The sequence below is a fragment of the Lissotriton vulgaris genome, chromosome 9, assembly GCF_964263255.1.
Source record: "Lissotriton vulgaris chromosome 9, aLisVul1.2, whole genome shotgun sequence".
Lineage (NCBI taxonomy): Eukaryota > Metazoa > Chordata > Amphibia > Caudata > Salamandridae > Lissotriton > Lissotriton vulgaris.
In genome coordinates, this window is record NC_141697.1 from 89,047,165 (window position 1) to 89,070,843 (window position 23,679).

The following is a 23,679-nucleotide window of genomic DNA, read 5'->3' on the forward strand; positions in this document are numbered from 1 at the left end:
AACACAAAATGGCGGCCACGATCTAAGATGGATGCCGTGTGTATATCAGAAATGTGTCAGTGGAAGGAGTGCTCTTGCTCGTAGCGTAGCGAAAACACTAGGATATACTAAATGGATCATTTGCGGTTCACTGATACCATTTTTATGTATTTCCGACAAACTTAAAAACACGGGTTCAAGTCGTCACGGAACCGTCACGGAACCTCAGCCCTATATTTTTAACTGCTCCGGGTGATAGTGTTGCTGTTTACCATTATGTCTCGCCCTATTTCTCTTTTAAGGGCACTTGTCCCCCAGCGGTGATGAAAGGTGGTTGTTGCTGGCCGCTGATGGGTGCATGTGATGCTCCCTAAGAGACTTAATGAACACAGTAGCCTGATGCGGTTCTGTGAATATCTTTGGTTTTCATTTGTGAGTGATCCATGGAATCGTGGGATGCAGCATTGCATAGAGGATCTCCAGCTGCTGAAGTTTTTTCTTCACAGTTGTGAATGCTCTTCAGATCTCATGTACGGTGAGTTTAAAGTCCGGGTAGAATTACGCAACTGAACCTCTGCACTAGAAATCTTAATTTTCTAATGCCAATTCAGAAATAAAGTTTCCATCCCTGAATTTGATGAGTCTTCCAATATTTTTCCATGGCGCACAACGCGATTTCAGTCACAGCAAGTGCTCTTGCAGCCATGAGTGATGTCTGTCCCCCACCGGCCATCTGTAAAGTCCTGCTGGCGGCTCTCAAGTGACGGACCCCGGCGAGTGTCGGCTGCCATCTTGAGACCTCTGGGTTGCACAGGTGGCCCTTACTGAATAAAGAGTAGAGCAGTAGTGTATCACAGCCTATAACCACTGTTCGATGCCGCTTCCTAGCTTCTCATAAATAACATCCCTCCGCCAAACGTAGGCTTTTTCAAGAGCAAGAATAGATTGTATCGTTCGACTCGCTACCCAGACTTCTTTTTGTCTAAACTTTTAATATAAAAATTAAGCATAAGGCATCCATCTATAGACATAGGTCGGATTAGTGGCATATTAAGGCTTGTTGTCTATTTAATCGGCTCCTTCTATATGACCACTCCTATAAATAGGCGTACTCTTATTTATAGATATTATCTTCATGCGAACCTACAGAGCTCCATCACAATTACCTTGAATTGTCATCGAAGCAGAAACCACATTATATCTGAGCGTTCCATCGCTACTGTGGTAAGAACTATTATTTCACATACCATTTTAAATTAAGCAGCGAACTGTTTAAATAAAGGTTAAGGAATAGGTATAACAACTATTATGATTGAACCAGTCACTGTACATAGGAAATGTTAGATTCTGGTGTAAATATATGTAGATAAGAATGTATTTTTGTATTTTTTTCTAACACACATGTATTTAAATGTACAGTTTTTTGTATATATAAACAAATTTGTATTTTCCTCTTTATATTTCTCTAATCTTTTACTACGTGAAGTGATGTATTATGAACTCGAAGGCTGTGTTTTCTTTACATGTAAGATATTTGGTTACCTATAGTGCAAGTGTAGATATTTATGCAATAATGTTGTTTTCAGTGAATACCTGCCCGTATCAGTTTGTATTATCAGAGAGACACTCATTTTATATTATTTACATTGATGTTATATGTTTTTCTAGAATAGTGGACGGCTACCTGATGAAGGCATGTATGCCGAAACGTGCGTTGTAAGACATCTGCCGCACTGCCTAAGTCAACGCTCTCGTCTATCGCATGAGTTATACATATCTGTCTATGGTGTATACATTTATTCACAGGTTATTGAGCTTTTTGGTTTTCAAATGCACTATTATGTCATTGTATTAGTTATTCTTATATAGACTGTTTATGAAGCAAAACAAGTAAAAATAATCTAAACAAACTATTTATAATAAAGGATATATACTAATCGTTATTTTGCTTTTTGGGATCTTATAGAGTGTCCATTTCACACATGTCTATATTTAAGACATAATTGGGTATTCCTTTTGTTGTATTATCATTCAGTACCCGCTCTAGCTATAACTTTCTTCCACTTGTTACATTCCCTATGTTATAGCTAGTTTATTCATAGGGGTCCCCTGTTTCCTAAAGAACAGGTGGCCAGATCTCCAGAGAAACTATTTTGCTGATCCACAGGTCAGTAATGGCAATATTCTGGACCATGGGACTGGATGAGTCCTTATTGGGCTTTGACAGTGTGTTTTCACCCCTCCTGTTGCATTTTTGCAAGGTGATCTTTCCTCAGTCTTAGGAGCTCTAGGATTAAGCGGCCATCTTGGATGCCAGTTGAATTCCACCCCCAGTTAAGTCCCTCAGTTGCTGACTCCTCTTTTATGCACAAGCAAGATCACACCATTTTGTTTTAAACCTTCAAAAAACTAGCACTGCCTCTCAGCCAGAACTTCATACTGTGTCATGGACACAAGTGAGGGGAAGTGGAGTACCTTACAAGAAAATAATGACCCCCTAATGGCTTAAGAGAGGATTGTGCATTAGTACCTCTACCGTTTTTAAACATGTACAGCAGAGAGCCAAAAGCTCATAGCCATTTCTTTCCGCTTAACCTGCTTCTGTGGCTCTTACAGAGACTTACTCAAGCAGAGGATGGAATTTTGATCAATTTAACACCAACCGATTTGAAGCACATTTACACTATAAAATGTAAATCTAACTTTTTAAAGATCAGTAGCGAAAAAACAAAGGCAATGATATTTGAAAAGGGACTAATCAGAAACCAATTAGAATGGAAATTACAAGCTATCACATTGGAATTAGAATTTATATTAAGCTATCACTGGGTGTGACTATTACATATAATTAGCCATTTAAAAGACATGTAGATTTAATATTAACTATAGCTAAAATTATACCAGGAGTCTTGTTTAATGTGAATGCGGCAATAGGACACCCATTTACAGAAATGTACTTGTTAACCTATTATGAGAAAATGTTGAGTTTATTCCTCTATTACATTAAAAGTATCATTGACAATATTTTCCAAACCTCCAACAGATGCTAATTATTTTTGGGAATAGGGGTTACGTTTACCAAAAGGCTCGTTTAGAGCTGCAACAAGACCTGACCTTGGTTTTATGAGTCTTACATATAAATATCATTTTAGTATTCTGTCGTATACACAATGTATTCTGAATGCCCAAATCAGTAGATTAAGACATATTATGTAAAGCTATTTAAATAAAAAAGATCAGATGTTGTGGTGAAGAAACGTAAGACAATTCTTGTCAATTTTGGAATTAAATAATCATGAGATGTAGGTCAACTGTTATGACATTGGAATTGAAAATGAAAATAAAAGTACTAATGCCACAGGAAAGTTCCCAGAGTAACCTGTGAAATAAAGAAAAATATGACTGACTAAATGGAAAACCTCAATAATACTAAGTCAAGGTGCAATCAAAGGAAATAAGATGATGGTTTCTGTTAACTACAGCAATGTGTGGAAGAGGGTCGAAAGGCTCAAGGAGAATTGTGTGAACATGTCCTCTAAGTTTGGGTTCCCATCAAAACTTTACCCATGATATTATATTTTGGGATGCTTTAAACAAATGAAGGAAATTATTACTTTTTCAATTTTTTAGACTGGGGACATGTAAAAAGTTATTACATTTGGAAAAAATGAGTACAAATATTTTATGTTAAATATTAATGTAAAATAATGTTATATATGTATTTTAAGTGCAGGGAGGCAGACAAAATGTCACCGGAACCCTAAATTTTAATTAAAATGTATTTAATTTAAATATATTAAATTAACTTATAAATATTTTGCTAAAGATTAAATAAAAAATACATTCCCACCTAAAATAAAAATATTTTATTATGCATTAATAGTTACTAAAAATGATGTACAGAATTAATAAATAAAAGTAATTGAAATATATTTTTATTTTTCAAGGATGGAGACGTTTCAGTCTATACTGAGTAATTTTGCACTCGGATTTTTGGAAGAACCTTAAGTGGTAAATATACTCAAAGATGTTAGAGTAATTTATATGTGTGAATTATTCACAAGTGTAAGCTACCTTTAAGAATAGCCCCCATATGTTTATGCACATATATATAAAAATTAAACAATGATGCAGGCAAATGTCTACAAGTAGATGAAAACACTGTGGCTCCTACACGCATTTTTGATTATTTGTACTCTCCAATACATAACTAAAGCTAGCAAAAAAAGAGGAAGATCTCTGGTAGTGAGCATCTAGGCTTTTTCACATGGAATGCATGAAAGGCAAAAGAGAGGCCTTCACTTGCCATTCAAAGAGGATCTGGAACTCCATCCAACCGTATATCTGACAAACCCCTTCACTTTTCCAATTCAAGAAGAAGCTAGGGACCATTGTCTTCAAAGGAAATCTTCTCCAGACATATTCTCTTTGATTGTTCAATTTATAAAGACCCACAAGGATGCCAAAAAGTGAACCCTCCCATTTGTAAGCATCTTCTAGTTGTCCTGCCTTTTACCCCTCCTACTGTGCTGTGCTCCATTGGTTTCTTCTTAGGTTTGTGCTATATAAATAAAGCAAAATGTTGGTCAATCCTGGAGGCATTCCAGTGGATAAAGTAAGTTAAGGAATGATATGGTCATCTATACTACTATTATAAAGGAGAAACTTTCAGGCTTTGAGGCAGGTAAACTCGGGAACCACTGCGCCAATCTACACACCCGATACACCGTACAAAACGTCAGGGAGTGTAGATGGTTATAGGCTATATAAAGTTCAAAAATAAACCTTATTTAAAAAATGTATTTTAAAAATAAAGTAGTCCCCCCAAAGTAGCGCCGGCCGGGACGTGCGTGCTCACGTCGAGGAGCGACGTCAGACCAGCGTCAGAGGAGCGGAGCAGCGGATGTGTGCTTGCAAAATGTGAGTTATTATTTGAGAGATTTATATAGCGCGAACCCGACCCCAGAATGCAAGCATGAACACAGCTGTCCAGTACTTCCCCACATAGAACTGCACGCCTCTTCATTATGTAGTATGCATCTGTACGAAAGAGTAGCTGAGAATCTTTAACAGATCGATAAACAGCCGTGTGCCTACAGCAGGACCACTGGGATGTTGCTGCCTGACATTCCTGATTTTAAGATTGAATGAAAGTAATGCCTTGCCGAAATCACATTAACCGGGATGAAAAGGCGCCCACCTTCCTACCCTGTAAGAATTAAACTACAATTCAAAAACGAAAATGTAGCAAATTATTGCGGACGCCAAGGAACAGATTTAGCAGTACTATTCTAACTTTTGCACACTGCCACCGGATCAATCTTTGCACATGCCATGCACAGATCAGTCAGTATACGTGTCTGCGCTCCAAAGACTTCTGTTTGTTATGAACAGAACTGTAAGAACAGAGCTACACTGGGCATCGGGTGACGCTTCGATTTCAAACAACTTTCAATTTTAGGTGACTTCCTAACAGCGATAGGTGTGTGTGTGTATATGCAACTTTAAAAACACTACTTTACTTTAAAATTCAGTTCGTGGAAAAGCAGCAGAGAAATATGAGAGCGCAGCTTTGACATTTATAAGAAAAATTAAAAACATGAGCCTAAAATGTAAATGTATATTGTGCAAATATGGCGAGTAAAGTTAATAAAATAGAGGGTGATGATATGGTTTCATCTTCAAATTTACATGCATTTGCAAAGGCAACCATTAGGCCATTTGGCATCCTTCCCCTTTTATACTCTGTATAATTCAATTTGTCACCTACTGAAAACCTAGCAGTAAACAATTAGATTCAGGATACAAAGAAAACAAACGACACAAAAATGCATAGGAACCACCCTTGCTTGACTGCACTTTAGAGATGCGTATTAACAAGCATTGGCGAAACAAGCAGGTCTCACCCTTTTGGCGATGCAGTACAGCAAGCATGCAGCATGGACAATCTATATCTATACTACTATTATCTATCTATCTATATCTATAGTACTATTATAATGAGAGAACTTACACCTTTAGGCAAGGTAAACTCGGGAACCACAGCGCCAATCTACACACCCGATACACCGTTGAAATCGGCAAGGTGTGTAGATGGTCATAGGCTTTAAAATTTTTAAAAATAAACGTTATATAAAAAGTTACATTTTTACAAAAAGTAGTTCCCCCAAAGTAGCGCCGGCCGCGACTGTGCGTCGTCACGTCAGGAGCAGGGGAGGAGCAGCGTCCCAGGAGCGGCGGACATGGCGCGCAGGGGAGGAGCGGTGAAGTGAGGCCAGCGGCGGAGCGGAGCGGGGAGGCGGATATGGCGCGGGGAGGATCGGCGGCAGACAGGTGGTGAGTGGCAGAGCGGCGGAGCGGAGAAATATGGACCGGCGGTGTGAGCAGCTGAGGCAAGGTAAGAATCCGGGGCAGCCAGGGTCGGGGCGGGCGGGCGGAGCACGGGCTGCTGGGGAATGTCAGGGCAGGCGGGGTGAGGGAAGCCAGCATTTCAGGTTTGCGTGCTCTCCCGCCCCGGCCCCCGCCCGCCACAACATTGTCCGGGACACAGACAATGTTGTGGCGGGCGGGGGCCTGGCGGGAGAGCACGCAAACCTGAAATGCAGCCCCCAGCCCACTTCTACCCCAGGCAACGCTGGGGCGGGCTGCTAGTTTTAAAATAATTTCGGATTGGAATAGGGTTCTCTCCATGCCCTGTACTTGATGGATGTCATGGGTCTTAGGGTAAATCCAGAAGAGGGGGATGTCTGGCACAATGAAAAGAAGCATGAGTTTAAACGGCATCAGAAGGGTATAATTCACAGCATACAAGTGAATTAAAGTATTTCAGGGAAATGTAACCACTTGCATGGTTATGTTATGGTTACCTGTGATAGGAAGGCCGGAGCTTTTTGGATTTGCAGAACTTGCAGCATTTAATGGCGATAGTGATGGAGCACGGCTGAAGGTGAAATATGGCTATGTAGTGCTTAATTTTAGGGAGATCTTAGAATTGTGAGGTGGGGTTTTTAGTAGTTTTGGGTTGTGGAAAAAGATTAGCAAGTGTGTTTTGAAGTGTGTGTTTTGGATTAGAGGCATCAGGTATTTTGAGGTAGGTGAATAAAAACATAAAAATAAGAATAGAGAGGAACATAGAACAGAAAACCAGATCTCACAACGTGGATGGGACGAAGAGAGGGGAGTTGTACAAATGAACCCCCCCCCCCCTCAGGAAAAAAACCCATATGCAAAAAAAATATATGACATAATGAGTGTACTGAGAATATTGCTCATGAAAAAATCAAAATAATGTTTCTGGTAGTCAGAAAGTTCTGCAAGTATTGTTATACATGGATAAAAGCACATTTTGGGCAAGATGTACTAAAGGTTTGCATTGGTGTGACAGAAAGTGGTGCAAACTGCTGTGACAATTAACTTTCACTCGCAAAAGCGTTTTTGCACTGAAAGTTGACTCAAGGCAATTTTGTTGGGAGGTGTCAGGTTTTTGATGTTCAAATCCACTAAAGGCCGCTGCAGTCCCAGAATACCTACACAGGTGGGAAAGGTTTTCATAGTAATGTATGGATTATGGACCTTAACAGGTAAGTAAACATATAAATAAATAAAACAAATTTCTTCGAGTGCACTGCATCACCAAATGCGATGCAGTGCGCGCAACGAAATTCGTAATCCATACATCACTACCCCCCAACCTGCCCCTCACCCTCCCCACGTCACCGCCCAGCAAGTACTCCCACTACCGGCCGCATACCTGTGTGAAATGGTAAAGTATATAAAAATGCATTGTTAAGCCACTCAAATTGGCTTACAGCAACTTTGTGCATATGGAGCAGGGGATTACACCACCGGATCATCCTAAAATGTGACGCTCTGGTGGCACAATGCCCTTGTAAATATGCCCCCTGGTTACCAACTGAAAGCCCGAGGATGCCACCACAAATTCAGCCAGTCTGCAGCTAAGGAGGTCATTGAGAGAAAGATACCCAGGTGTTTCTGTCGGGGCTCAGCAGTGATCAGGACTAAATGATTTATCAAGGAGAGCTTGTCCTTGGCAATTATGATGTAATTTTGGAGGAGGGGTTTAAATACACAAAGACAATGCCACAAAGTTCCAAAGGACAGGGTCGAATCTATGGGCTGGAACAAATTGGGATCAGGACTGCAGGACTGAACTAGGTCATTCTTGCAAAAACTAAATTATACAAACAAGACATATACTGAACAAAAATCAGTGTAAATATATATATCTATATATCTATATATATATATATATATATATATATATATATATATATATATATATATATATATATATATATATGTTATCAAACGTTCTCACCACTAATCTGACGTAAAAGGCAATATGTAAGATCTAAAAACGTTGCTATTCTTCCTATTACTTTGCAGATCTTTGTTAAAAAAACAGAACATTTTGGCGACGAGGCTTATTTACTCCTGCCATTACCAGCAGAGGAGCGGAGTTTGGACCCATTTTTATTAATTTTCTCATTATTCTGAGAACAAATTTGGATTTGTCTACTCTTTTTATTTTTCGTTTCTTTGGAACCGATTTTTTTACTTCACTACGACTTTTCCTGGATGTAAATGTGGATTTTATTGTATTTTGCCTTTTACTTGTGATTCTTGCCGCTTTGCATCTTTCAAAGTTTTGAGTCTACCTTCACGAAGCCGCGCTGCCTCGAATCTTCACGAACGGAGCTGCTCTTCCTGGAATCTTCTCACGTCATAAATCCTTACTGACGTGTTTACCAATAGACCCTCCGTTGAAAACAAGAGACTGCGTCCTTACGCAAGTGCGTCTTTTGTTTGCCTAGCAACGGAAAGCCACAAGCGCCATTACGCGTTGCTCGCTTCCTGACAACAGAAGTCAGAATCGGCATTACGCGTTGCTGCGGCTGAGAGCGACGTTTGCAAATATTCACAGCAACGATCACACTAAACAAGCGGCTGAGAGCGACGTTTGCAAGTATTCACACTGAAGTATTTCTTTCTGAAACTACGTTTCCGAGTACTCACCAGCATTCACATTTTAAACTTATTCTCCAACAGTAACGCCCGTATCTCAAATTTGGAGTATATTTACTTAATTTTTCTTTGTTCCTTTCTCCTCGACATTTGAAGTTGTTTCCTCCAGGAAAATACACAAAACTATGGAAGTGGTAATGTAAAATACTTTTAAAGGTTGGATATTTGACATATTTTATTTATTTATTTTAGTTCATTGTTACTTTCTTTATTTTAAACATTACAATTATTTTCCACAATGCAATTTGACCCTCCATCTAAATTTCTTCAAACCAAGGGTGATCCTCCTGTACCTTGGTCCAGATGGAAGGAAGAATTTTTTAATTACATGCGTGCTATAGATGGGGAACGCATGGGTGCTGAGAGAAAGAAAAGTATTCTTTTACATTGCATTGGTTCTGAGGGGCAAGAAATTTTCAGAAATTTACCGCAATTGACAGTTCCTACTGGAAGTGGAGATACTTTGAATGTTTACGTTGAGGCCTTAAATAGACTTGAAAAAAGATTCAAACCTACTGCTAACATTGCCCTAAATCGTTTTAAATTCTATACTAGGGCACAAAAACAGGAAGAATCTTTTGATGATTTTTTGACTGCATTAAGAGCATTATCCATACATTGTAATTTTGGAGCAATGACTGACGAAATGATTCGAGACCAAATAATTGTTCATGTTAAGAACAAAAAGACTCAAGATAAACTGTGGTGTTTGGGTGATCCTAATTTAGAAGAAACAATTGCTATTGCTAAATCTAGCGAGTTATCTGAAATATGGATGGATATTGTTGTCAAACAAAGTTCTTCTTCTAATAAGACTACTACGGAAGAAGAAGTATGCGTTGTCAAGCCAAAAGGAGACAACAAAAGTTTTCCTCCTGCTCAAAAAGGGAATAGAAATTTCTACATGGGGACCAATAGGAAAACAGAGTTTAATGATAATTTGGTCTGTTTTAGGTGTGGGAGCAAATCCCATATTCCTTCATTTCAGGGGTGTCCTGCTATGAATAAAGAATGTAATGTTTGTGGGAGGATTGGACATTTTGGCAATGTTTGCAGGGAAAAACGCTTCAATAATCAATCTCGAATGGGACAATCACGACCATCTACTAGTAACTTTACTCCTGCAAAAGTCTCCTCTATCACAAATACAGAAGAAGATACACAAGTTTTAGATAGAGGTTATGTTGTCTCCATTGTACATTCAGGCTGTGTAATGCTTACTTGTAAGAAATCACCTAAATGTATCTTTAATATTTTCGCTATTCAAGTAGAACTTATGATGGATTCAGGGTCCCCCTGGACCATTATTACCAAGGAATATTTTAAAGGAAAATTACTTGCTGTATGTGATATGGCTAATATGGAATTACCGGATATTTTTGCAGATGATTTTAATGGTGCTAGGATTAATATAGAAGGGTACTTTAGAGTACCGTTAGTTTTCAGAGGCAGAATGGCTCATATCAAATTGTACATTGCTACCAAAGGTGTAAATGTTCTTGGGTGGCATGATCAATGGGAGCTTGGCATCACACTAAATCCACGTGCTAAAGATCCAGTGTCATTATGTAGTGAACAGGATATGCTAAATAGTGAACAAGAGATGATTAATGTTATCTCTCCTGGTTTTGAAGAGAAGAAGAATATGTCCTTTTGGAGCAAGAAATTTGACAAAGTGTTTTGTGATCAGTTAGGTAAATTGAAGAATTTCCCACATAAAATTGTGCTTAAGGATGGAGCGCTTCCAGTTAAACAGAAATTAAGAGGTGTTCCTCTTAATGTTAGAGATGAGTTAAAAGAAATGTTGAATGAATTGTTGAGTGAGAACATTATAGAAGCCATTGAGTCCTCTGAATGGGTTTCGCCCATAGTTCTTGTGCGTAAACCTGACCAAAAATTGAGGGTCTGCATTGATTTAGGAGCTCTCAATGCTAACATTGTTATTGACTGCCACCCTCTTCCTAACATTAATGAGCTTGTCTCTCTTTTTGATGGTGCGCAGATATTTTCTACTTTAGATCTTAGGTCGGCGTATCATCAAATTGAACTTGCAGAAGAATCTAAAAAATATACAGCTTTCATCACTCCCATGGGTTTATTCCAGTGCATAAGAATGCCTTTTGGGCTAGCTTCTGCTGCTTCTGTATTTCAGCGAGTTATGTTCCAGATTTTCAGGGACCTTGATTCTTTCGTCAAATGTTTTCAAGACGACATATTAATTTTCTCTAAGAATGATATTGACCATGTAGTGCATTTGGATGCAGTCTGTAAAGGCTTGAACAGTATGTCCTTACTCTTAAAGGACATAAATGCAAATTGTTTCAGAAATCTGTAGAATATTTGGGCCATACGTTATCTGGGGAAGGCCTTATTCCAAAAAAATCGAATGTTGAGGCTATTCTTAATGCTCCACCTCCGGTAAATAAGGATCAACTTCTTTCCTTTTCAGGAATGTGCGAGTACTAAAGTAAATTTGTGGTGAATTTTGCTACTAAAATGGAGCCATTGAGAAAATTACTGAGGCAAAATAATGTATTTAAATGGGAAGATGAACGGGAAAAGGCTTTTATGGAGATAAAAAAAGATATTGCAAATTCCCCAACGTTAAAGCCTTTTAGGATTGGCAGGAAATGCATCATCACCACAGATGCATGTATGTATGGTTTGGGTTGTGTGTTATCCCAAACAGATGGCAGATTGGAATGGAATGTTGCGTTTTCCTCTAGAACGTTGAATGAGACTGAGCGCAGGTATGCGGTCATTGAGCGTGAGTTGCTTTCATGTGTTTGGGCTATTGAACACTATAGAATTTACATATTGGGTAGCAAATTCATTCTGCGAACAGATCATAAACCCCTCTTGAACATTCTTTCAGCTGGAGGGGGCTGGAACTCCACAGCAAGAATTGCACGCCTTGCATCTAGGTTACAGGAATACAATTTCACAGTGGAATACATACCTGGAAAAAAAAATGTTACTGCAGATTGCCTGTCACGTCTTCCTTGTGTGGATAGCCAGAATAGTGTAAATGGACTTGTAGAGGCTGATTGTGTTTTAAGCCTTTCTGATGTTGTTTCTCCTCATTATCAGGATATTTCTGAAGAGTTTTGGTTGAAGTGTCAGAATGAGGATGGAAAATTTGTTTTGCTGAAAAAATTCATTCTAGAGGGTTGGCCTAATAAAGACTGTGTCAAGGATGATTTGCTTCCATTTTATAAGGTTATGGAGGAATTAGGTTGTGAAGGGGATTTGATTTTCAAGGCTGGTAAGTGTGTTCCACCTAGTGGAGTACAGGAGTTGATATTGAAACTGGCACATAAAACTCATCCAGGTATATCAGCTATGAAGCGTTTAATTAGATTACATTTTTGGTGGCCAGGCATGGACAGATATGTGGATCGTACTGTCAGGGAGTGTACTGAGTGTTGTTCTAATGATAAAATGCTTAAATTACATGTTCCTCCTCTCAGGACAGTGAAATGGCCTGAATTACCTTGTAATAAAATTGCATTTGATATCTCAGGTCCATTCTATATTCTTCCGGAAACTTCACGTTTGCTTTGGTCATCATAGACTATCATTCAAAATGGCCAGAAGTTAAGTTTGTGGCAAAAGCTACCTCTGAGGCTGTCATTACATTTTTTAAGGAAGTATTCTCTAGAGAAGGGTGCCCTTATGTTTTGGTATCCGATAACGGTGTGCAGTTAGTTTCATCAGAAATGAAGTCCTTTTTGAAGAATTGCAACATCAGGCACATTCAAACATCTCTCTATGAGCCACATGAAAATGGCCAAGTAGAAAGGTTTAATAGGGTTCTAAAAGGTTTTGTTACAGATTCTATAAAGGAAAAAAGGTAATTGGTTAAATACACTCAGGGAAAAGCTTTGGTGTTACCGGATCACACCTCACACCACTACAGAGATTAGTCCTTTTAGATTGCTCAAAGGAAGAGATCCCGCTTCTTCGATTTGTCCTTGGTGGTTTAAGGAGAAGTGTAGGGATTTGACTGATAATAGGATTGACATTCGTAGTGTTGCTAACAAAATTTGGGACAAGCAAAATAAGTCAGCTTTGTGGTATAACAATAAGTGGAAAACAAGGGTGCATGAATTTGAAATTGGTGATTGGGTCAGGATTTTGAAACCATTTATGGTAAGCAAAGGAATGAGTAAGTATGGAAGGCCTATTCAGATTAAGAAAGTTTTTAATAATACTGTTGTCACTCAGGATGGCAAGGTTTGGAATGTGAGTAAGGTAGCCAAATGTCCTTCTTTTCAAGATGCTCAATTAAGAAGCAATCAATGTCAAGGTGACTTTTCGAATGAAGGCTTTGTGTCTGAACAGGTTCCTGACACTGTTGCATCAAGGGTTAAAGATGATGTACGTATCAGAAGAAGACCTAATTCTTTGCAAGACTATGTGTAATCTTCATTTTTTTTAATTTTTCTTATTTTATATATAAGTGAGATGTGTTACATTCTAGTCACATTATCCTTATTCTCCTTCTCCTTTAAGTGCATGCGACTTGTTATGTTTTCTCATGTATTCTATGTTCTGAACAGAGCTTTCCTCATGTAACATTCTGCTCTGAATTGTCAGTTGTATCCTGATGCTGTTGTACTAAGTCCTTATGCTCTGCTGAGAAATAAATCTCTTTTGGACATACCTTTTTCCTGGATTATTACAACATTACATATTGTTATTGGCAATAAACAAAGGTTTCAGATATTTCCCCCTCAATTCAAAGAGAATGGGCAAATGCTTGTAATGTGCTCGAGAGTTTCATCCTAGTAATTACAAAGTTGGCAAGCATTTGTGGTCAGACAATTCAGGTTCCACGCGCCATCAAACTGAGCTAGTGGAATATAAAACGCAGGAACTTAAGTTCACAAGACGGTGCCAAGGTTTATAAAAGACAACCCTGAGCTGCGTGTGATGAAGAAACCATGGTAAATGATTTGTATATGCTCAGATCCGCTGTTTGCTATTGGTGTTTAAAGTGTTACATATCACTCCTTTCCCTGATGATCTGATGTTGCAGCCCAGACCTGTGAGTGACCAAAGAAGAATACTACCTCCCTCTTCTCTTTCTCTCTTTCTTTCTTTCTTTCTTTCTCTCTTTCTCTCTTTCTTTCTTTCTGGATTGAATATTTGGTCTGTTTGCCGGTTGTATGCTGGACTCAGCCACTGTTTTGGGGGCTTACATTGAGCTTGCTCTGGTTTTTGTCTCCGCCTCCCCAGGTATATCTGGCGTAAGGTGTACCTCTGTGTGGATTTTTTTTTCTGCGCCCATTTCACTTGCATCAGAGATGTTGAAGGGGAAACCCTCCATGAAAAACACAAAGCCATATCAAGTGGGTCCCCTCTCCAGAATGAAAAAGTCAAATCTTGCTGGAACTAAATCAGTCAGATAAACAGGCTTTGCTCCTTGCAGGGACACGAAATGAAAACTTTCTGGGGGAGCAGAGTCCGCTGATAGTAACCCAGCTAGGGGCAGGGAGAGAGACATGCCTCTATAGGTGACAGATGGAAACAGCAGGACAGATGAAAATGGTGGCCATGCATCCTCTCTTTGAGTGCACAAAAGATACAGACTCAAGTTCACAAGTAATTGAGAAGGGGGTCTTTCCAGATGAAAGAAATGATCTGCAGCTTGGGAAAAAGAACCCAGCAGTGTATGATATTAGGAACAAACCCTCATCGCTCTCATTGAAGGAGCGCTACAAGACTGAGAAGGCTGTTTCACAGAGTGCGACTCAATATCCAGTTTTTCTAAGGGCTGGAAAAGGGGAAGGGAAGATCTTCCGCTATGTTCACCGCAACAAATCCGTGCTGCACAGGACATTCAAGCTGAAAAATGTAAACAGGACTGCCCTAGATGTAAAGAACAAAGGGCTATCTCTGTGGAAGGAGAGAGTCTTTCTCTACTGCAGCATATACATCGTCAAAATGTTGTGTCGGAAAAGGTTGGAGTGGACCGCATGCAGTAAGCTAGTTTAGGGGAACCACTAATGAAGATTTGACACAATCGCATCTGTGGTCCAAGCCAGCGAGTTTGCCACAGCCAACACCCCCCCCATTTCTATCAGGCTTGGATAATGTGCTGTTTTTGAAAAGTCTCCAAGATTCGGAAGGGAAAATAAAAACTGGATCTGCTCCATCTAGACTTTATGGAAGTGCTGGGTATTGAAACAGCCAAAACTGACCTTGTGAGCATATTGGAAATGAGGCTAGAGGCAATAGAAGCCACAATTTCAGATGTAGGCTCCTGTACAATAACAGCTGAGAATAGGGTGTCAGACGTTGAGGATATGGTCAGAAGTGGAAGCTTGAGAATTTAGAAGATCGCTCTCGCAGGTTTAATCTGTGCTTAGTTGTTGTTCCAGAGAACTGAAAACCAGATTACAAAATGACAGAGGCAGTTGCAAACCTGACTGCAACTCATGTACTTGAATAACCGGTTTCAGATTTGACAATTACTAGAGCACATAGAGTACCCTTTGGCAAATTACTCGGAGACAGTTAAAGGCCTCAAACTATACTAGTATACTTTCAGGATTTAGGGATCCGTGAAGGAATATTGTGGAAGGCCATTCAGATGAAATGTGTAAAAGCGGAGCAAGACTTCGCTTTTCTGACATTTTCTGATTTAAAGCTAAGGGGCTGCAGGTTCAGTTGGTTCAACCAACAATTTTAAACATTCTGTGGGAGTGCAGATTTTTGGTCTTTTCAGAGGTAGAGGCAGCCAGAGATTTCCTGATGAAAGTGGGCAGGGCTTGAAGTTACTACTCTAATGTTGTAGGTTAGCCTTTTATCTTCAGGGAGCCTCAGACAGTATGTAGTGAAATTGCAGAATGAGGAGCTAGCCTAAATCTTCATGGGTGCAAAAATATACCAACTACAATATGTGGCATGGTGGAGGGTCTTGTTGTCGGGGACTGGGCACTTTGGTGGGGAATGGGGATGGGCTGGTGGGGTACCAAGGGGGCAGGAGGCGAGGATATTAGGGAGTTAGGAGTTGTGGGAGGGAGTATGATTGGGGTTCTGAGGGTATGGGGCATGGGGCATGGGGAATGGCAGGTAAAAAGGAGGTGCATGGAATGCAGTATTAACTGGAAGTTTAAGAATAAGGTTAAGAAGGTGTGAATCATGGATTAGATTGAGCTGAATGAGTGCAATCAGGAATGTTATGTTATTGAATGTTAAGGGTCTCTAATACAGCACATGACTCATCCGGGGGCATCTCATCGCCAACTAGACACACCTGAAAGAGGGAAAGATTGGATACCAAAGCTTATGAGATATTAAAACAAGTAAGCTTTCAAGAGTTTCCTAAAAACCAGGTAGGAAGTGGACCTACGCAAGGCTTCTGGCAGAGAGTTCCAATACTTGGGGGCAACATACGAGAAGGCTTTGCTATTTGAACGTGACAGCCAAATACGTGGGATCATCAGCAGAGCCTTTACATTCGATCTTAAGTTGCGACAGGCAGTCTGTTTGCAGAGTTTATTTTGCAAGTATTTAGGGCGTATTCCATTAATAGCTCTGAAGGTAAGGCAGCACATCTTAAAAAAAGATCTCTTTTTCACTGTGAGCCAGTGAAGCTCTCTCAACAGAGGAAGAGATGGCGAGCCCGGAGGATGATTTAATACCATCCGGGCAGCCGTAATTTGGATGACTTGGAGTTTTGCTATCAAGGTCTCACCTACTTCTGCCAATAAGGCATTTCCATAATCCAAACGGCTCACCACTATCGCCTGGACCACCGCTCTACGATGTTTCAGTGGTAAATATGGTTCTACGTAGTAATCGGAGGCTATAGTAGCACAAGCTTATAATGTTTCTAACGTTGTCCTTCATGGTCAAATTGTCATCCATTTGTATTCCTAGGCTTTTTACTTATGTTGAAGGGGTGGGTGCCATGCCTAACTGGGAAGGCCACCAGTCAGCCAGGTTTAGGTACTGCACTTTCCCCAGAAACATCAACTCAGTTTTCTCAGGATTTAGTTGGAGGCATGATTCTGCCATCCAATTTAAGATAGCCAACATTCCCGCCGAGAAGCGCACTTTCTCTTCTTTTAAATTTGACCCAATGGGAAAGATCAGTTGAGTGTCGTCTGCATATGAGACGACCTCAAACCCGTAGCGTCGCACAATCTTAGCCAATGGGGCCAAATAAACGTTGAAGAGAGTAGGGCTCAAGCATGATATTCAGGACAAGATATTGTTAGTGCTAACAACACTCACTGCACTTTATGATGGATAGATGTGGCAGATTTGTAATGCACTTTATGGATGCACATGGGGAAAAGTTGGGTATTTATTGTGTATGACAATATGGTCAAATATATTTGTCAGCACTTATAGCACTTTAAAATGGTCACATGTGGGTCATATGCAATGCACTTAAGGTTAAACAGCTGAGTATGCTGCCTAATGGTTTCTGAAATATTCAACAGTAGAGTTGGAAGTTTAGAGGGAGTGAATCAAAGCCTATGTCCAAGAGGTTGATCTCTATAAAGGTTTAGTTAGAAGATGAGAATTAGCTGGGCAATTGCAGAATTGAGATTGAGAATTTCCTGGAGAAAAATATAGAAACAGCTTTCGATCGCCAAAGATATATTATGATTAAAATCTCTAAAGCAGAGCAAATCTGCCTTATAAACTGAATTAATAAAAAATACCTGAAATTCCATAGGTTGGGGTCTAGAGAAAACAGGAAGACTCCGGATGAGTCAAAATCAGAGCATCAGTACATTACTACGCAAACAAATACATGCATAACTCTACTTACCTGCAGCAGCTTCATTGAGGAAGATTCATGGCATGGCAAACTGGGAGTGCCCTAAAACAGGTGCTATTATCACCTCTGATGGGGAAATTAGGGAGATTTTTTGGGAGCATATTTCGAATTTTTATGGCACCGATGTCAACGTAGATCAAGGGAGCAGGATTATTTTTTAAAGGATATTTTTATTCAAGTTTTGTCAGAAGACGATCAAGCTTTTATGGATAAATTATTCATCTTTCACTCACCACCTAGTGGTGACTTGCTTCATCATCGGGGCCCACCCAAGTGGCCTAGCGTCACTTGGGTGTGCTTCAACACCTGAGTTACAGTGGAGCAGGTAGTGAGGTGTGGGTTGCAGACAAAAAAAGTGTGAGTGTTAAAATTGTCCTGGTTAATACTTCGTATAGACTTTATTAAAAAGGTAACTGGACAATATTAAAACGTAACGATGAGATACTGGGAGGGGAGTTACGACCTACGTATCTCTGCTATGTGTTGGTCAACATGTTTCTACCATTTGGGGTGATCCCCGGTATTCTTCAGGACCAAAACAAGGAAGTGGGAGGTGTGGGTCCCCTAGAAGACGCACCCTGTCCTAAATCCTTGGTCATCCAGATGAAAAAATTTTCCTCCGGGAACACACTTCTATAGTATAGAGTGCGAACAAAAAACCTAAGGAAGGAAGAGAAGCAAAGGAAGTAATTACTATCCTGTAACGAAGTGCAGAAATTAGGTGCAAAAGACGTGCAGTTATGCTTGCTTTCCACGGTGGTGAATGGAAAAAGTGCCTTCTTAAGTAGAGGGCGTGTCTACTTATGGGGTGGGAGCGTGCTCATATCGTGAGAGTGTACGCTACAGCATGGTATACCTAGGGTTATTCAACAGGTAAAGAAATCGGCGTCCTTTGTGCGTGCCTGAATCAGCATGCTCCAACGTAAAATTGAGTTCACTGGGCTTGAGTGCTCATATCATTATCAGCGTGAATTGCACTACGCCAGATGGTTGCCTTACATTGCATTGTGGGCTCAAAGATATCCTAATGAGGATGAGTGGTGTACACAAAAGACAAACTAGACTCACACAAACATATAACATGGAGTAGGTCACGGAACGTGACATGTCAGAAAAAGGGCTTACTGGAGTAATACTCTAGGTGGACTTCAGCGAGCAGGGGGTAGGTGCTTCACTCGTATCAACATATTCTATGTAGAAAGGCAAATATCACATTAATAAGTTAATGGAAGCTCGCCTACGTGCTGGCTCGTGCGGTCAGGCCTTGGGTGGAACCTGTATGGAGGGAAAATCTACTTACAGTTGGTAGTCATGAGGAAAGGCTAGTCACCGACGTCTACCTTCCGCCGCTCGGTTGCAGTGAATGGGCGAGCGCGGTGTGGATATAACTGCTAGCATACTTCCGGGGTAGGTCACGTGGACGCTACAGTGGCCCGTAAGGGAGTGGCATGGAGATCATTCGAAGCTGCGCATGCGCATTGGCATGGAGATCATTAGAAGCAGCGCATGCGCATGGGCGCTGCGGAAGCCAGTGAGGGAGTGGGTTGGCATGGGGATCATTAGAAGCTGCGCATGCGCAGTGGGATAGGAATAGGGTTGCTGCGCAAATGTGCTTAGATGCGAACAGCGTATCGGGGAAAGAGACTATACCCAAACACTGATTCTATTTGAGTAAGGGGATCGGAAGGGGAAATGTCACAAAGACCTCTATGTTTATAGTAGGTCGGTGTACAGTGCGCTACGTTGCGAGGGTCTGTTATGGTAGCGGGTGGTAATGGACGCCAAAGTGCTGCGCATGCATGGTATGGGATTAAAGGCCATAGATGTTAAATGCATATCAATTATATGCGCGGCTGGGCTTGCTGAGGGGTGACGGATGTTTAGCAGGCAGTGATGCTATTTAAATACAGAGTTCCACGGGATATTGTCATTAAGACCCCGTTTAAGAAGAAGAGATGGTGAGCAGCAACACCAGGAACAAAACCGCATCCAACAGAGCAGGCCCCAGCAACATGAGGACCTAGTGACAAACCTATCGTCACACGTCCTAACAGACACAGAAAAGAAAGTCCTCAACAAAGGACTGGGCTTTGTCCCCACAGCAAATCTGGACAAGTTCAAACTACACTGCGAACTAGCAGCCTTTTTCAGAAAACTGAAACTCAAAGCTTTTTTTGAAAAAACAGACACGGATAACAATGAGGAAGTGCCTAACGAAACTGGACTAAGAACAAAATCCACTTTTGTCCCTCCACCACACACTATCCCAGTGGAAATAAATACATTTGAACAGGCGGTATTCAACGACATAGAATCCACCACTACCCCTACACGATACCAGAACATCAGCAGAGCCGAGAAAAAGGCCCTATCGGACCTCAAAGGAGATGAAACCATCATCATCAAACCAGCAGACAAGGGCGGAGGCATAGTGGTTATGAACCTAACAGACTACCAACAAGAATGCAAACGGTTACTTGAGGATCGAAAAAACTATCTTCCTCTCACCGGCGACCCCACTGATGACCTAAGACGAGAAATTGTGGATCTGGTTGAAGAAGCAGAGCATCTAGGTGACATCTCCAAACAAGAAGCTGATTACCTAACAAAAACAGAGGCAAAAATACCATATTTTTATGAGGTCCCAAAGATGCACAAGAACAGAGTACCACCACCGGGTAGACCTATAGTATCTGGTATAGGCTCACTCCTTGAACCCCTGTCTAGGTTCTGTGACTATTTCTTAAAACCAATTGTGCAAGGAACCAGCACCTACTTAAAAGACACTAAAAGCCTCCTAACACTCTTGGAAACCATCAAAATGGACGATGATATGATCTTGGTTAGCTTTGATATAGAAAGCCTTTATACCAACATCCCTCAGGATGCCACCATCAACGTTCTAAAAGAAACCCTAGAACAAACCACATGGGAACACAGAACACCAAAGGAATTCATAATCAAGTGTGCAACCTTGGCCCTTAAAAGAAATTTCTTTGAGTTTGAAGGGTCCCTATATTTACAAATAGGGGGCACGTCTATGGGCAGCGTTTTCGCGCTGAGCGTAGCGGGGTTGTATATATTTGACTTCGAGAAAAAGTACATCCTCTCACCCACCAACCCATACCTGGAAAACATCATGTTCTGGCACAGATATATTAATGATGTGCTAGCAATCTGGAAGGGCCCACAAGAAATTCTAACAACATTTATTACTTGGCTCAATACTTGCGATCAACACCTTCACTTTACCCATAACGTGGACAAGAACGAAATGGTCTTCCTAGACATTGAGATCAAAAGAGAACAAGAAGTTTTGACTACCAAAACACACTTTAAGCCCACAGCTAAAAACAACCTCTTAAGATTTAAGAGCTTTCACCCACGACCACTGAGGGAAAACCTCCCCTACGGCCAATACTTAAGATTACGCAGGAACTGCAGCAAACTCACCGACTACAAAGAACAGGCTGAAGACCTGACGGGGAAACTCATACAACGTGGCTACCCAACAAAGATCACAAAGAAATGCCAAAAACGAGCCAAAAAACAACCGCGCCAAGCACTGTTGGAAGAGACATCTAAAGATAATGAAAACATACCCCTTACATGTGTGACTACATACAATGTGATTTCCAATGAGGTTAGCAAAAGCATCAGGAAGCATTGGTCAATAGTCAACTCTGGAACCTTCAACTGGGAAAAACCTCTTTTCTCATATAAAAAAGTGCCAAGTCTGAAAAACACCTTGGTCAACACAAGACCCAGAAACAACACGAACTCCAATGACCCAACCTTAACACAGATTTGGGGTCTCCCACCAGTAACTGGACATTCACGATGTGGGGACTGTAGTGTTTGTCACCTGACAGAAAACACCAAGACTATAGTCTTGGAACCTGGAAAAATATGGGAGCAGAGATCACACACCAACTGCAATAGCAATAATGTCATCTACCTTATCACCTGCACCTGTGGAAAACCCTACGTGGGCATGACGACACGCAAAATCAAACAACGCATTTGCGAACACAGAAGCACAATAAGATGCAAAAAGAATATGACAAAACTCACGGATCATTTTTTAACTGCCCATCACACCACCAATGACATGAGGTGGACAGTCATTGAACAGTTGCCACCAGGGCCCAACATCCAAGCCCGTCTATTCGAAAAAGAACAGAGATGGATATACAGACTTTCTACACATAAACGGGGTCTTAATGACAATATCCCGTGGAACTCTGTATTTAAATAGCATCACTGCCTGCTAAACATCCGTCACCCCTCAGCAAGCCCAGCCGCGCATATAATTGATATGCATTTAACATCTATGGCCTTTAATCCCATACCATGCATGCGCAGCACTTTGGCGTCCATTACCACCCACTACCATAACAGACCCTCGCAACGTAGCGCACTGTACACCGACCTACTTTAACATAGAGGTCTTTGTGACATTTCCCCTTCCGATCCCCTTACTCAAATAGAATCAGTGTTTGGGTATAGTCTCTTTCCCCAATACGCTGTTCGCATCTAAGCACATTTGCGCAGCAACCCTATTCCTATCCCACTGCGCAGCTTCTAATGATCCCCATGCCAACCCACTCCCTCACTGGCTTCCGCAGCGCCCATGCGCATGCGCTGCTTCTAATGATCTCCATGCCAATGCGCATGCGCAGCTTCGAATGATCTCCATGCCACTCCCTTACGTGCCACCGTAGCGTCCACGTGACCTACCCCGGAAGTATGCTAGCAGTTATATCCACACCGCGCTCGCCCATTCACTGCAACCGAGCGGCGGAAGGTAGACGTAGGTGACTAGCCTTTCCTCATGACTACCAACTGTAAGTAGATTTTCCCTCCATACAGGTTCCACCCAAGGCCTGACCGCACGAGCCAGCACGTAGGCGAGCTTCCATTAACTTATTAATGTGACATTTGCCTTTCCACATAGAATATGTTGATACCAGTGAAGCACCTACCCCCTGCTCGCTGAAGTCCACCTAGAGTATTACTCCAGTAAGCCCTTTTTCTGACATGTCACGTTCCGTGACCTACTCCATGTTATATGTTTGTGTGAGTCTAGTTTGTCTTTTGTGTACACCACTCATCCTCATTAGGATATCTTTGAGCCCACAATGCAATGTAAGGCAACCATCTGGCGTAGTGCAATTCACGCTGATAATGATATGAGCACTCAAGCCCAGTGAACTCAATTTTACGTCGGAGCATGCTGATTCAGGCACGCACAAAGGACGCCGATTTCTTTACCTGTTGAATACCCCTAGGTATACCATGCTGTAGCGTACACTCTCACGATATGAGCACGCTCCCACCCCATAAGTAGACACGCCCTCTACTTAAGAAGGCACTTTTTCCATTCACCACCGTGGAAAGCAAGCATAACTGCACGTCTTTTGCACCTAATTTCTGCACTTCGTTACAGGATAGTAATTACTTCCTTTGCTTCTCTTCCTTCCTTAGGTTTTTTGTTCGCACTCTATACTATAGAAGTGTGTTCCCAGAGGAAATTTTTTTCATCTGGATGACAAAGGATTTAGGACAGGGTGCGTCTTCTAGGGGACCCACACCTCCCACTTCCTTGTTTTGGTCCTGAAGAATACCGGGGATCACCCCAAATGGTAGAAACATGTTGACCAACACATAGCAGAGATACGTAGGTCGTAACTCCCCTCCCAGTATCTCATCGTTACGTTTTAATATTGTCCAGTTACCTTTTTATTAAAGTCTATACGAAGTATTAACCAGGACAATTTTAACACTCACACTTTTTTTGTCTGCAACCCACACCTCACTACCTGCTCCACTGTAACTCAGGTGTTGAAGCA